This window comes from Microtus oregoni, unplaced genomic scaffold (assembly GCF_018167655.1).
Source record: "Microtus oregoni isolate MIOR12 unplaced genomic scaffold, Mior012 000007F_ref0000211, whole genome shotgun sequence".
NCBI lineage: Eukaryota > Metazoa > Chordata > Mammalia > Rodentia > Cricetidae > Microtus > Microtus oregoni.
The window spans coordinates 55,506,221-55,519,267 of NW_024543066.1; positions in this window are offsets into that span (position 1 = coordinate 55,506,221).

Consider the following 13,047-nt stretch of genomic DNA (forward strand, 5'->3'; position numbering starts at 1 on the left):
TTAAACAATACCTATCCAAAAATCCAACCCTACAGAAAATGCTAGAAGGAAAACTCCAACCCAACAAAGCTATCTGCACTCACAACAATATAGGAAACAGATAATCTCTCACCAGCAAAATGAAAAAAGAGGGAAACACCCAACTACTACTTCCAAAAAATAATAGAAATTAACAACCACTGGTCATTATCTCTTAATATTAATGAACTAAATCCACATATAAAAAGACACAGGATAAGAGAATGGATGCTAAAATGGGGAACCAGCCTTCTGATGTATACAAGAAACACATGTCAACTTTAAAGACAGACATTACCTTAGAGTAAATGACTGGGAAAAGGTTTTTCAATCAAATGAACCTAAGAAACAAGTGGGAGTAGCTATCCTAATATCTAACAAAATAGATTTCGAACTAAAATCAATCAGAAGAGATGGAAAGGACGTTTTATATTCATGACAGGAACAATCCATCAAGATGAAATCTGAATCATGAACATCTGTGCCCCTAATACAAGAACACCCACATATGTAAAAGAAACAGTACTAAAGCTTAAATCGCACATCAAACCCCACACACTAATAGTAGGAGACTTTATCACTCCCCTCTCACCAATGGACAGGTCAACCAGACAGAAACTTAACAGAGAAATAAGAGAAACAACAGATGTAATTAATCAAATGGACATAACAGACATCTATAGAACATTCCACCCAAACACAAAAGAATATAACTTCTTCTCAGCACCTCACGGAACCTTCTCTAAAATTGACCACATATTCAATAACAAAGCAAACCTCCACAGATACAAAAAAATTGGAGTAACCTCCTGTATCTTATCAGATCACCATGGTTTAAAGTTAGAATTTAACTCTCAGAAAGCCTGCAAACTCATAGAAATTGAACAGTAAATTTTTGAACCACTCCTGGGTCAAGGAGGAAATAAAGAAAGAAATTAATGACTTTTTAGAATTCAATAAAAATGAAAGCATAACACACCAAAATCTATGGGACACTATGAAAGCTGTGCTAAGAGGAAAGTTCATAGCACTAAGTGCCCACATAAAGAAAGTGGAGAAAGCTCACACTAGTGACTTAACAGCACACCTAAAAGCTCTAGAACAAAAAGAAGTCGGCACACCCAGGAGGAATAGAAGACAAACAGTAATCAAATTGAGGGCTGAAAACAATAAAACAGAAACAAAGAAGATTATACAAAAAATCAATGAAACAAAGAGCTGGTTCTTTGAGAAAATCAATAAAAAAGACAAACCCTTATCCAAATTAATCAAAAGGCAGAGAGAGAACATCCAAATTAACAAAATCAGAAATGGAAAGGAGGATATAACAACAGATACTGAGGAAATCCAGAGAATCACTAGGTCATATATACTACAAAAACCTGTACTTCACAAAATTGGAAAATGTAAAAGAAATGGACAATTTTTTGGATAGATACCATATTCCAAAATTACATCAAGAACAGCTGAACAATTTAAATAGACATATAAACTGTAAGAAAATAGAAGCTGTTATCAAAAGTCTCCCAAACAGAAAAAAAGCTGAGGGCTGGATGGTTTCAGTACAAAATTCTACCAGAACTTCCAAGAAGAGCTAATACCTATACTCTGCAAAGTGTTCCACATAATAGAAACAGAAAGAACATTGCCAAACTCCTTTTATGAGGCTACAGTTACTCTGATACCAAAACCACACAAATACTCAACCAAGAAAGAGAATTATACAAAAATACTCAATAAAATACTGGCAAACCTAATCCAAGAACACATTTAGAAAATCATCCATCATGATCAAGTTGGCTTCATTCCAAAGATGCAGGGATGGTTTAACATAAGAAAATCTATCAATGTAATACAACATATAAATAAACTGAAAGAAAAAAAAACACATATGATCATCTCACTAGATGTTGAAAAAGCATTCAACAAAATCCAACACCCCTTCATGATAAAGGTCTTGAAGAGATCAGAGATATAAAGAATATCTAAGCATAATAAAATCAATATACAGCAAGCCAACAACCAACATAAAATTAAGTGGAGAGAAACTCAAAGCAATTCCACTAAAATCAGGAACAAGACAAGGCTGTCCATTCTTTCCATATATAGTCAACATAGTTCTTGAAGTTCTGGCTAGAACAATAATACCAGAAAAAGAGATCAAGAGGATTGAAATTGGAAAGGCAGAAGTCAAACTTTTGTTATTGGCAGATGATATGATAATATACATAAGTGACCCCAAAACTCTATCATGGAACTCCTACAGCTGATAAATACCTTCAGTAATGTGACAGAATACAAGATCAACTAAAAATATTCAGTAGCCCTCCTATATACAAACAATAAAGGGGCTGATAAAGAAATCAGAGAAACATCCCTTTTCATAATAGCCACAAATAACATAAAATATCTTGGAGTAACACTAACTAAAGAGGTGAAAAATCTATTTGACAAGTACTTTAAGCCTTTGAAGAAGGAAATTGAGGAAGATACCAGAAAATTGAAAGATCTCCCATGTTCTTGGATAGATAGGATCAACATACTAAAAATGGCAAATCTACCAAAAGCAATCTATAGGTTCAATGCTGCAATCCCCACCAAGATCCCAACACAATTCTTCACAGACCTTAAAAGAACAATATTCAACTTCATATGAAAAAACAAACAAACAAACAAACAAAAAACAAGGAGAGCAAAAACAATCCCTGTACAATAGGGAACTTCTGGAGACACCAAGCTCTATTATAAAGCTACAGTAATGAAAACACTTAGTATTGACATAAAAACAGACAGGTTGACTAATGGAATCAAATCAAAGCCCAGATATTAATCCAAGCACCTATGAAAACCTGATTTTTAAAAAAGAACCTAAAATTATACAATGGAAAAAGAAAGCATCTTTAACAAATGGTGCTGGCATAACAGGATGTCAACATGTCAAAGAATGAAAATAGATCCATATCTATCCCATGCACAAAACTCAAATCCAAATGGATTAAAGACCTTCATATAAATCTGACTATACTAAACCTGATAGATGAGAGAGTAGGAAGTGGCCTTCAAAGCATGGGCAAAGGAGACCACTTCATAAATAGAACCCCAGTAGCACAGACACTGAGAGCAACAATTAATAAATGGAACCTCCTGAAACAGTGAAACTTCTGTAGAGCAAAGGAAACAATAAGAAAAAAGGTAGCCTACTGAATGGGAAAAGATCTTCACCCATCCCATGTCAGACAGAGGACTGATCTCTAAAATATATAAAGAACTCAAGAAATTAGATATCAAAATTCCAAATAACCCACTTAAAAATTGGGGTACAGAACTAAACAGAGAATTCTCAATAGAAATAGCGGACAATGAGGAATACTGAGAATTCAAGAACAATTGTAGTGGGTTTTTGATCCTACTGCACGTACTGGCTTTGTGGGAGCCTGGGCAGTTTGAATGCTCACCTTACGAGACCTCGATAGAGGTGGGCAGTCCTTGGGCTTCCCACAGGTCAGGGAACCCTGATTGCTCTTCGAGCAGATGGGGGGGGGGACTTGATCGGGGGAGGGGGAGGGAAATGGGAAGCGGTTGTGGGGACGAGGCAGAAATCCTTAATAAATAAATAAATTTAAAAAATTAAAAAAAAAGAAGAATCAGAAATGACCAAAAGACACTTAAATAAAAGTTCAACATCCTTAGCCATCAGGGAAATGCAAATCAAAACAACTCTGAGATACCATCTTATAGCTTTCAGAATGGCTAAGATCCAAAACACCAATGATAGCTTATGCTGGAGAGGATATGGAGTAAGGGGAACACTCCTCCATTACTGGTGGGAATGCAAACTTGTACAACCACTCTGGAAATCAGTATGGCGGTTTCTCAGAAAATTGGGAATCAACCTACCTCAGTACCTAGTAATACCACTCTTGGGCATAAACAAAAAGTTGCTCAATCATACTACACAGACATATGTTACATTCATAGCAGCATTATTTGTAATAGCCAGAACCTGGAAGCAACTAGATGCCCCTTAACCAAAGAATGGATAAAGAAAATGTGGCACATTTACACACTAGGTACTACTCAGTGGTAAAACAACAATGACAACTTATATTTTGCATGCAAATGGATGGAACTAGAAAACACTATCCAGAGTGAGTTAATCCAGACCCAAAAAGTTAAATATGGTATGTATTGACTTATAAGTGGATACTAGCTATAAGCAAAGGATACTGAGCCTATAGTTCACAATCCTAGAGAAGCTAAGTAACAAAGTGACCCCTAAAAAAACATATACAGAGCCACCTGAAAAGCCAAAATAGACAAGATCACCTGAAAAAATTGGGAATATTGAGGTGGGGAGGGGAAAGGGAGCAGAGAAGGGGAAGAGGAGGGAAGAAGGGGAGGGAGTTAAGAGATCTTGAGGTGATGGAGGAAGGTCATTGGTTAAATAAACTGCCTTGGCCATGATAGGTAAGAACATAGGTGGGTGGAGTAAACAGAACAAAATGCTGGGAGGAAGAGGAAGTGAGCTCAGAAATTATGCAGCTCCTCTCAGAGCCACACGTGATGAAGCTCCGACCCAGGATGGATGTAGGCTAGAATCTTCCCGGTAAGCGCACCTTGGGGTGCTACACACATTATTAGAAATGGGCTAGTCCAGGTGCGAGAGATAGCCGAGAAGAGGCTAGATATAATGGGTTTAAAAGAATACAGTTTGTGTGTTGTTATTTCGGGGCATAATCTAGCCAGACGACCAGGAGCTGGGGCGGCAGGAAAGCAGCCCACAGCTCCCTCAACAAAATGGCTGCCCAACATGTGGACAACTGAATCCACCAAAAGCCTGAGAAAACTTGGGAAAGAATAGAGTAAAGCATGTTTTTTTGGTAGCAGCAATTTCTTGGGTCTGCTCTACTTGCCAGAGGCATGCAAGCACTCTCATCTAAGAGAGGCTTCCTGACTCAACTTTAGCTGCAAAACCCTGCAGCTCTTAAGAGGTCCTGCCACGAAACACTTAAATGGTGTTGATGAAAAGCTGAACACATTCGGTTTTCAGCCGTAGCAGAAAAAAACCTGCGCCGTTTAAAAATTCTGGCTTTCTGGGCCGTCCTGTCAGGGCATACTCTGACTGTTTGAGGCAGGAGGGCCAACTATAGAGAGAGGACTTGAGTGTTGTCTGTGGACATAATGCTGCAGCTTATTTGCTGGCAGGGACCTTGGAACGCCATAGAGTTGTGGCGGTAAACATGGCTACAGCCAGTACCTCAGCCATGAGGCTGGAAAGCTAAGGAATGGGCTGGATCCAGCCGTCAAAGCCATGGCTTTAGTCCTACAGATATTGCTTGATAAATTAAAGACTCACGTGGTCAAAAAAGAGACATATACAGTAAAAGAAAGATTCAGAGAAGAAAGAAAGCTTTTAAACGATTTACAGTGTGTTAAAATATATGCAGGCTAAAAGTTAAAATTCTTAAAGTAAAAAACAAAAAAAAAGGAAGAAAGAGAGTAGTTGGGTATGGTAGGACACACCTTTAATCCCAACACTTGGAAGGCAGAGAGAGATTGGCCTCTGTGACTTCAAGGTGTGGTAGCACATGCCTTTAATCCCAATGCCTGGGAGGCAGAGACAGATGGATCTCTGAGAGTTCAAGGACAGCTTGGTCTTCAGAGTTATTCCAGGACAAAGATATACAGAAAATTTGTCTCAAAAAGTAAAAATAAATGAAATAGAAGTTAAAATAAAGTGCACAAAGATGGAAAATACACAGAGAATTTTGATACTGTATGCTATTTGCTCTGTTTGAATTGTTTGCATGCTGAAGAAGGAGCAACAGCTGCTAAAAGATATTTGTTTATAAATGCTGCTGAACTGATCCAACATAGATATTTTGAAAATGCCTTGACTTTGAAATTTGGATCTAAGGACATGATGCTTTGGAAAGGAGTTTCTTATATTGTTTTCACAGAGGGTGAGAGTCTGTGGATTGCTTCTATCCCAATATGGTATGATGGACCATGCCCTCCTGAAGGGTTGCTGTGAACACCTTTAGAAAATTGCTTTGCTCAACTGGCAACTGAGATGAAAATAGCACATAGGTTATACCATGAAAGACCTAATTAATGACGCCCCCATTCAGCAGGAAGCAGTTTGGAGAGAAAAAACTGCGCCTATGTTCCCAAATATGGTTTATAAATGTTCTTTTACATTTAAAGGGGGATATGATATAGATATGAATAATTTGCATTAGTATAGATTTTGCTTTATTGATAGAGATTTAAGGTCAATTATGTTATATGTGTATGTATTTCTGATCTTTATTAAGGTATTGTGAGTGTGTAGTTCACTTAAAATGTAATGTATATAGGTTGTTAATGGATAATCAATAATAGTCAAGCTTGTAGTCATGTTAGTTAAGATTTTCTAGATGTACATAGATATATTTTAGATAGGCATTCTTCATATTTTTCAAAGATTATAGATTATGGCATTTAAAATATTTTAATAACTTAGGGTTTTTCATGGCAATGAGACACATCTGCTCCTGGCAACACCAATCTACTTCAAGAAGAAGATGGACATCGAAGAGGATCCTTATGGAATTTGATAGCCATTTGGGCAAGAAAACTGTTCTTGCCTGGACTATTGCATAAACTGGACACAGAGAACCCGCAGAGAGAGGACTACTGAACTTGTCTAAAGGTGAGATGATCTTTCGGGGTTCCTGATTCATGAAAGAGTCTGCAAGACATTCTTCAGGACAAGCAGATAGTGACTGCCTTTGAAATTTCCTGCTTCATGGAAATGTCTGCTTGATACCATGGGCCTGTAGGCTGAAGATGGATGCCCCAATGGTACAGAGAAACTTTGGGTGACTGTCCAGGCAGCAAGATGTCTCTGTCATTTCTAGAGTTTGAAAGTTGCTTATTTCTTGTTTACTTAGGTAATATTATATCCTTCTGGAGTCTTTGATGCAGTTGAAGAATAGATAGATAGTTATAGTTGTTTTCCTGTGTTATTATAAAAGATAATGTAGATATAAATATTGTAACTGTAATTCTTACTTGGTAACTGTTTTGTTATATGTAATTTTGCTATGTTAAAGCCTTCCTTCCTTTTTGTTTAAACAGAAAAAAGGGGAAATGATGGAGGAAGGTTATTGGTTAAATAAACTGCCTTGGCCCTGATAGGTAAGAACATAGGTGGGTGGAGTAAACAGAACAAAATGCTGGGAGGAAGAGGAAGTGAGCTCAGAAATCATGCAGCTCCTCTCAGAGCCATACGTGATGAAGCTCCGACCCAGGATGGATGTAGGCTAGAATCTTCCCGGTAAGCGCACCTTGGGGTGCTACACACATTATTAGAAATGGGCTAGTCCAGGTGCGAGAGATAGCCGAGAAGAGGCTAGACATAATGGGCCAAGCAGTGTTTAAAAGAATACAGTTTGTGTGTTGTTATTTCGGGGCATAATCTAGCCAGGCGACCAGGAGCTGGGGTGGCAGGAAAGCAGCCCGCAGCTCCCTCAACATTGAGGGAATGGGATAGTTGAGATGTAGGAAGGACAGAGATGAGAGTAAGAAAAGAGAGATTTTGAGCCGTTATGGGGTTAGCAAGAAAACTGGCTGTAGAGAAATTCCCAGGAATCCCCAAGGATGACCCCAGCTAAGACCCTAAACAATAGAGGAGAGGATGCCTGAACTGGCCCTGCCCTGTAGTAGACTGATAATATCTTAAATAATACCATAGAACCTTCATCCAGCAACTGATGGAAACAGAGGCAGAGACCCACATTGGAGCACTGGACTAAGCTCCCAAAGTCCAGTTGAAGGGTGGGAGGAATAAGACTATGAGCAAACTGGTCAAAACCTTGAGGGGGACCATCCACCTTAGTCTTCCCATTAGTCTTCCTGTGCTAATGGGAGCTCACCAACTCTAGACAGACTGAGAAGGAACAAGCATAGGACAAAACTAGTCACTCTGAATGTGGTTGACAGTTGCACGGCTGGGGCAGACTGAGGGGCCACTATCAGTGGCACCAGGTTTAATCTCTACTGCTTGTACTGGCTTTTTGGGAACCTATTCTCTTTGTATGAATACCTTGCTCATCCTAAATATAATAGGACCTTGGTTCTTCCCTCTAGAGCCAAGTTTCTTGCCAACCCTAAAATGGCTCCCTTGGTTAAGATATCTTCTTCCCTGCTCCCATATCTGCCCTTCCTAGATCTCAATCATCCCATTCCCCCAAGCTATCCCCAATCCTCCCCTTCTCCCCATCTCCCCTTTCCCCTAACCCACTCCCACCACCGTGCTCCCAACTTTTGCCTGGCGATCTTGTCTACTTCCAATATCCAGGAGGATAAATATATGTTTTTCTTTGGGTTCACCTTCTTATTTAACTTCTCTAGGATCACGAACTATATAGGCTCAATGTCCTTTGTTTATGGCTAGAATCCTCTTATGAGTGAATACATACCATATTCCTCTTTTTGGGTCTGGGTTATCTTACTCAGGATAGTGTTTTCTATTTCCATCCATTTGCATGCAAAATTCAAGATGTCATTGTTTTTTACTACTGAGTAGAACTCTAATGTGTACATGTGCCACACCTTCTTTATCCATTCTTCTACTGAGGGGCACCTAGGTTGTTTCCAGGTTCTGGCTATTACAAATAGTGCTGCTATGAACATAGTTGAACAAATGCTTTTGTAGTATGATTGGACATCTCTTGGGTATATTCCCAAGAGTGGAATTACAGGATCCTGAGGTAGGCTGACTCCCAGTTTCCTGAGAAACCGCTACACTGATTTTCAAAGTGGTTGCACAAGTTTGCATTCCCACCAACAATGGATGAGTGTTACCCTTACTCCACATCCTCTCCAGCATAGGCTATTATTGGTGTTTTTGATTTTAGCAACCCTGTCAGGTGTAAGATGGTATCTCAAAGTTGTTTTGATTTGCATTTCCCTGATTGCTAAGGAGGTTGAGCATGACCTTAAGTGTCTTTTGGCCATTTGAACTTCTTCTGTTGAAAATTCTCTGTTCAGTTCAGTACCCCATTTTTAAATTTGGTTAATTAGAGCAACAGTGAATAAATGGGACCTCCTGAAACCGAGAAGCGTCTATAATGCAAAGGACATTGTCATTAAGACAAAAAGGCAACCTAGTGAATGGGAGATGATCTTCATCAACCCTGCAACAGACAAAGGTCTGATCTCCAAAATATATAAAGAACTCAAGAAACTAGACATTAAAACTCTAATTAACCCAGGTTATTCTTCTGTAATCAGATTTTTACTGAATTTTGGGTCATAACAAAGACTACTTTGTGTTTGTGTGCTGGAGAGATACATTATTTCATTCCTTATAACTAGAACCTCTCCTTTAGCAAATGGTGTCTTAAGAAGATTATATGATATTCAGATATGCATGTGCTACTTAGAACAAATTTTCTCCTTACACCTCTGTGTATTTTTCCCTCACTTGTCCCCTTTCTCTGATATAATAGTTACACATCTACATCCACTGTCATTGTCATGTTTTCTACTTCAACACTTGAAACACATATGCCGATGGTGTATTATGGGCATATTTATTTTTCTTTCTTTTTTATTGATTTTATTGAGATATGCATTTTTCTCTGCTCCTCTCTTTTCCTCTCCCCTCCCTTCAGTTCTCTCTCATGGTCCCCATGCTCCCAGTTTACTCAGGAGATTTTGTCTTTTTCTACTTTCCATGTAGATTAGATCCATGTATGTCTCTCTTAGGGTCCTCATTGTTGTCTAGGTTCTCTGGGATTCATATTTATTTTTTAATATATGATATGATTTATTTGAATGAAGAGAATATGATATAATTGTTTTTTAAGACTGATTATTATTACATTACAGAGTAGTGCCACATTTTCTTATACCATTCATTCACTGGTGAGGTGCAAGACAAATTATTTATTTTGCATTATTAGGTGTCGTTGTGAAATATAGATGGATATACAAGCACCTCTTTTGTATACTCTATTTGACATTTTTTAATTTGAACCCAAGTGATGCTGCAGAATTATATGATACTTACGCTTTAGCATCATTTCTTTTGGATCTTTAGAGGGGTTAATCTACTCCCTCACAATCTGATAGTTTGTGCTTTGTTTCCTCCATTCCAATGTCAGAACTTGTTATTATTATTTTGATTGTCTTCATTATTACATAAAAAATGGTCTTCTGGTGTAAGTTTGGGTTCAAGTTCTCTAATGGATAGTGATGCTGAACATTGTCTTGTTAATGTTACTTGTGGAAACTCTTAGGTATGTAAAAGTCTTGCATTTTTTCATAATTAAACTAATGCATTCCATTTTGTTGGCACAATCTGAGGCACCTCATTAATGCTAAGTGAGTGATAGGTTTAGAAGCTGCTGATCCATATCATTTCCACTGCAATCACTTGCATCCCTACTTCCATCTGCAACATTCCCATCATCAATACCAGTACCAGAATCATCACAATCCCTGCAAGCCATGACACCAGCTAGCACTGCCTACCTCCGCTATCATTGCCACCCTCTCTACCATTACTCCACTAAGAACTCCTTATCCATGTCCATCATATTTTGCATAGCCATTACCTCAAACACTACCAACAACATCAAAAACAGTAAATAAAGTAATGATAATTGTAGAAATTTGTGAAAAATGAATTTCAGCCTAAGAATGCGAGGCTCCTGCTGAGAATCAATTCTCCTGCTGTTTCGTATTGTTTCTTTCATTCGTTTTTTTTCTGTTTTTTTTAGCTATACTCTTTTATTTATTTATTTATTTTTTATTGAAAAAAATTTACACCTCCTCTCAGCCTCCCATTTCCCTCCCCCTACCCCCACCCTTTTCCCCCTACCCCCACTCATGTCCCTTTCCGTCTCCAGTCCGAAGAGCAGTCAGGGTTCCCTGCCCTGTGGAAAGTCCAAGGTCCTCCCCCCTCCATCCAGATCTAGGAAGGTGAGCATCCAAACTGGCTAGGCTCCCACAAAGCCAGAACATGAAGTAGGATCAAAACCCAGTGCCATTGTCCTTGGCTTCTCAGCAGCCCTCATTGTACGCCACGTTCAGAGAGTCCGGTTTGATGACATGCTCCATCAGTCCCAGTCCATCTGGCCTTGGTGAGCTCCCAATAGATCAGTCCCACTATCTCAGTGGGTAGGCGTATCCCTCGTGGTCCCGACTTCCTTGCTCATGTTCTCCCTCCTTCTGCTCCTTATTTGGACCTTGGGAGCTCAGGCCAGTGCTCCAATGTGGATCTCTGTCTCTATCTCCATCCATCACCAGACGAAGGTTCTATGGTGAGATGCAAGATATTCATCAGTATGGCTATAGGATAGGATCATTTCAGGTTCCCTATCCTCAGCTGCCAAAGGAACTAACTAGGACCATCGCCCTGGGCACCTGGGAGCCCCTCTAGGGTCAAGTCTCTTGCCAACTTTAAGATTGCTCCCTTAATTAAGATATATGCTTCCCTGCTCCCAGATCCACCCTTCCTTTTTCCCAACCATCCCATTTCCCCAAGTTACCCCCATCCTCCCCTTCTCACTTTTCTCTTTCCATAGCACCTAACTCCCATCCCATCCCACCCGCAAGATCCCAATTTTTTTGCCCAGCAATCTTGTCTACTTCCCATATCCAGGAGGATAAATATATGTTTTTCTTTGGGTTCACCTTCTTATTTAGCTTCTTTAGGACCACAAATTATAGACTCTGTGACCTTTATTTATGGCTAGAAACCAATTATGAGTGAGAACATCCCATGCTCATCTTTTTGGGTCTGGGTTACCTCACTCAGGATAGTGTTTTCTATTTCCATCCATTTGCATGCAAAATTCAAGATGTCATTGTTTTTTACTGCTGAGTAGTACTCTAATGTGTATATATTCCACACTTTCTTCATCCATTCTTCCATTGAACAACATCTAGGTTGTTTCCAGGTTCTGGCTATTACAAATAATGCTGCTATGAACATAGTTGAAGAAATGCTTTTGTAATATGATAGGGCATCTCTTGGGTATATTCCCAAGAGTGGTATTGCTGGGTCCAGGGGTAGGTTGATCCCGAATTTCCTGAGAAACTGCCACACTGATTTCTATAGTGGTTGCACAAGTTTGCATTCCCACCAGCAATGGATGAGGGTATCCCTTCCTCCACAACCTCTCCAGCAAAGGCTATACTTGGTGTTTTTGACTTAAGCCATTCTGACAGGTGTAAGATGATATCTCAAAGTTGTTTTGATTTGCATTTCCCTGATTGCTAAGGAGGTTGAGCATGACCTTAAGTGTCTTTTGGCCATTTGAACTTCTTCTGTTGAGAATTCTCTGTTCAGATCAGTGCCCCATTTTTTAATTGGGTTAATTAGCATTTTAAAGTCTAGTTTCTTGAGTTCTTTATATATTTTGGAGATCAGACCTTTGTCTGTTGCAGGGTTGGTGAAGATCTTCTCCCAGTAAATCGGTTGCCTTTTTGTCTTAGTGAGAGTGTCCTTTGCTTTACAGAATCTTCTCAGTTTCAGGAGGTCCCATTTATTCAATGCTTCCCTTAATGTCTGTGCTGCTGGGGTTATACCTAGGAAGTGATCTCCTGTACACCCATATGTTGTAGGGTACTTCCCACTTTCTCTTCTATCAGGTTCAGTGTGTTCAGATTGATATTGAGGTCTTTGATCCATTTGGACTTGAGTTTTGTGCTTGGTGATAGATATGGGTCTATTTTCATTCTTCTACAGGTTGACATCCAGTTGTGCCAGGGCCATTTGTTGAAGATGCTTTCTTTCTTCCATTGTATACTTTTAGCTCCTTTATCGAAAATGAGGTGTTCTTAGGTTTGTGGGTTAAAATCCAGGTATTCTATACGATTCCATTTGTTGACTTCTCTGTTTTTCTGCTAATACCATGCTGTTTTCATTACAGTAGCTCTGTAATAGAGTTTGAAGTCAGGGATGGTAATGCCTCCAGAAGTTCCTTTATTGTATAAGATTGTTTTGGCTATCCTGGGTTTTTTGTTTTTCCA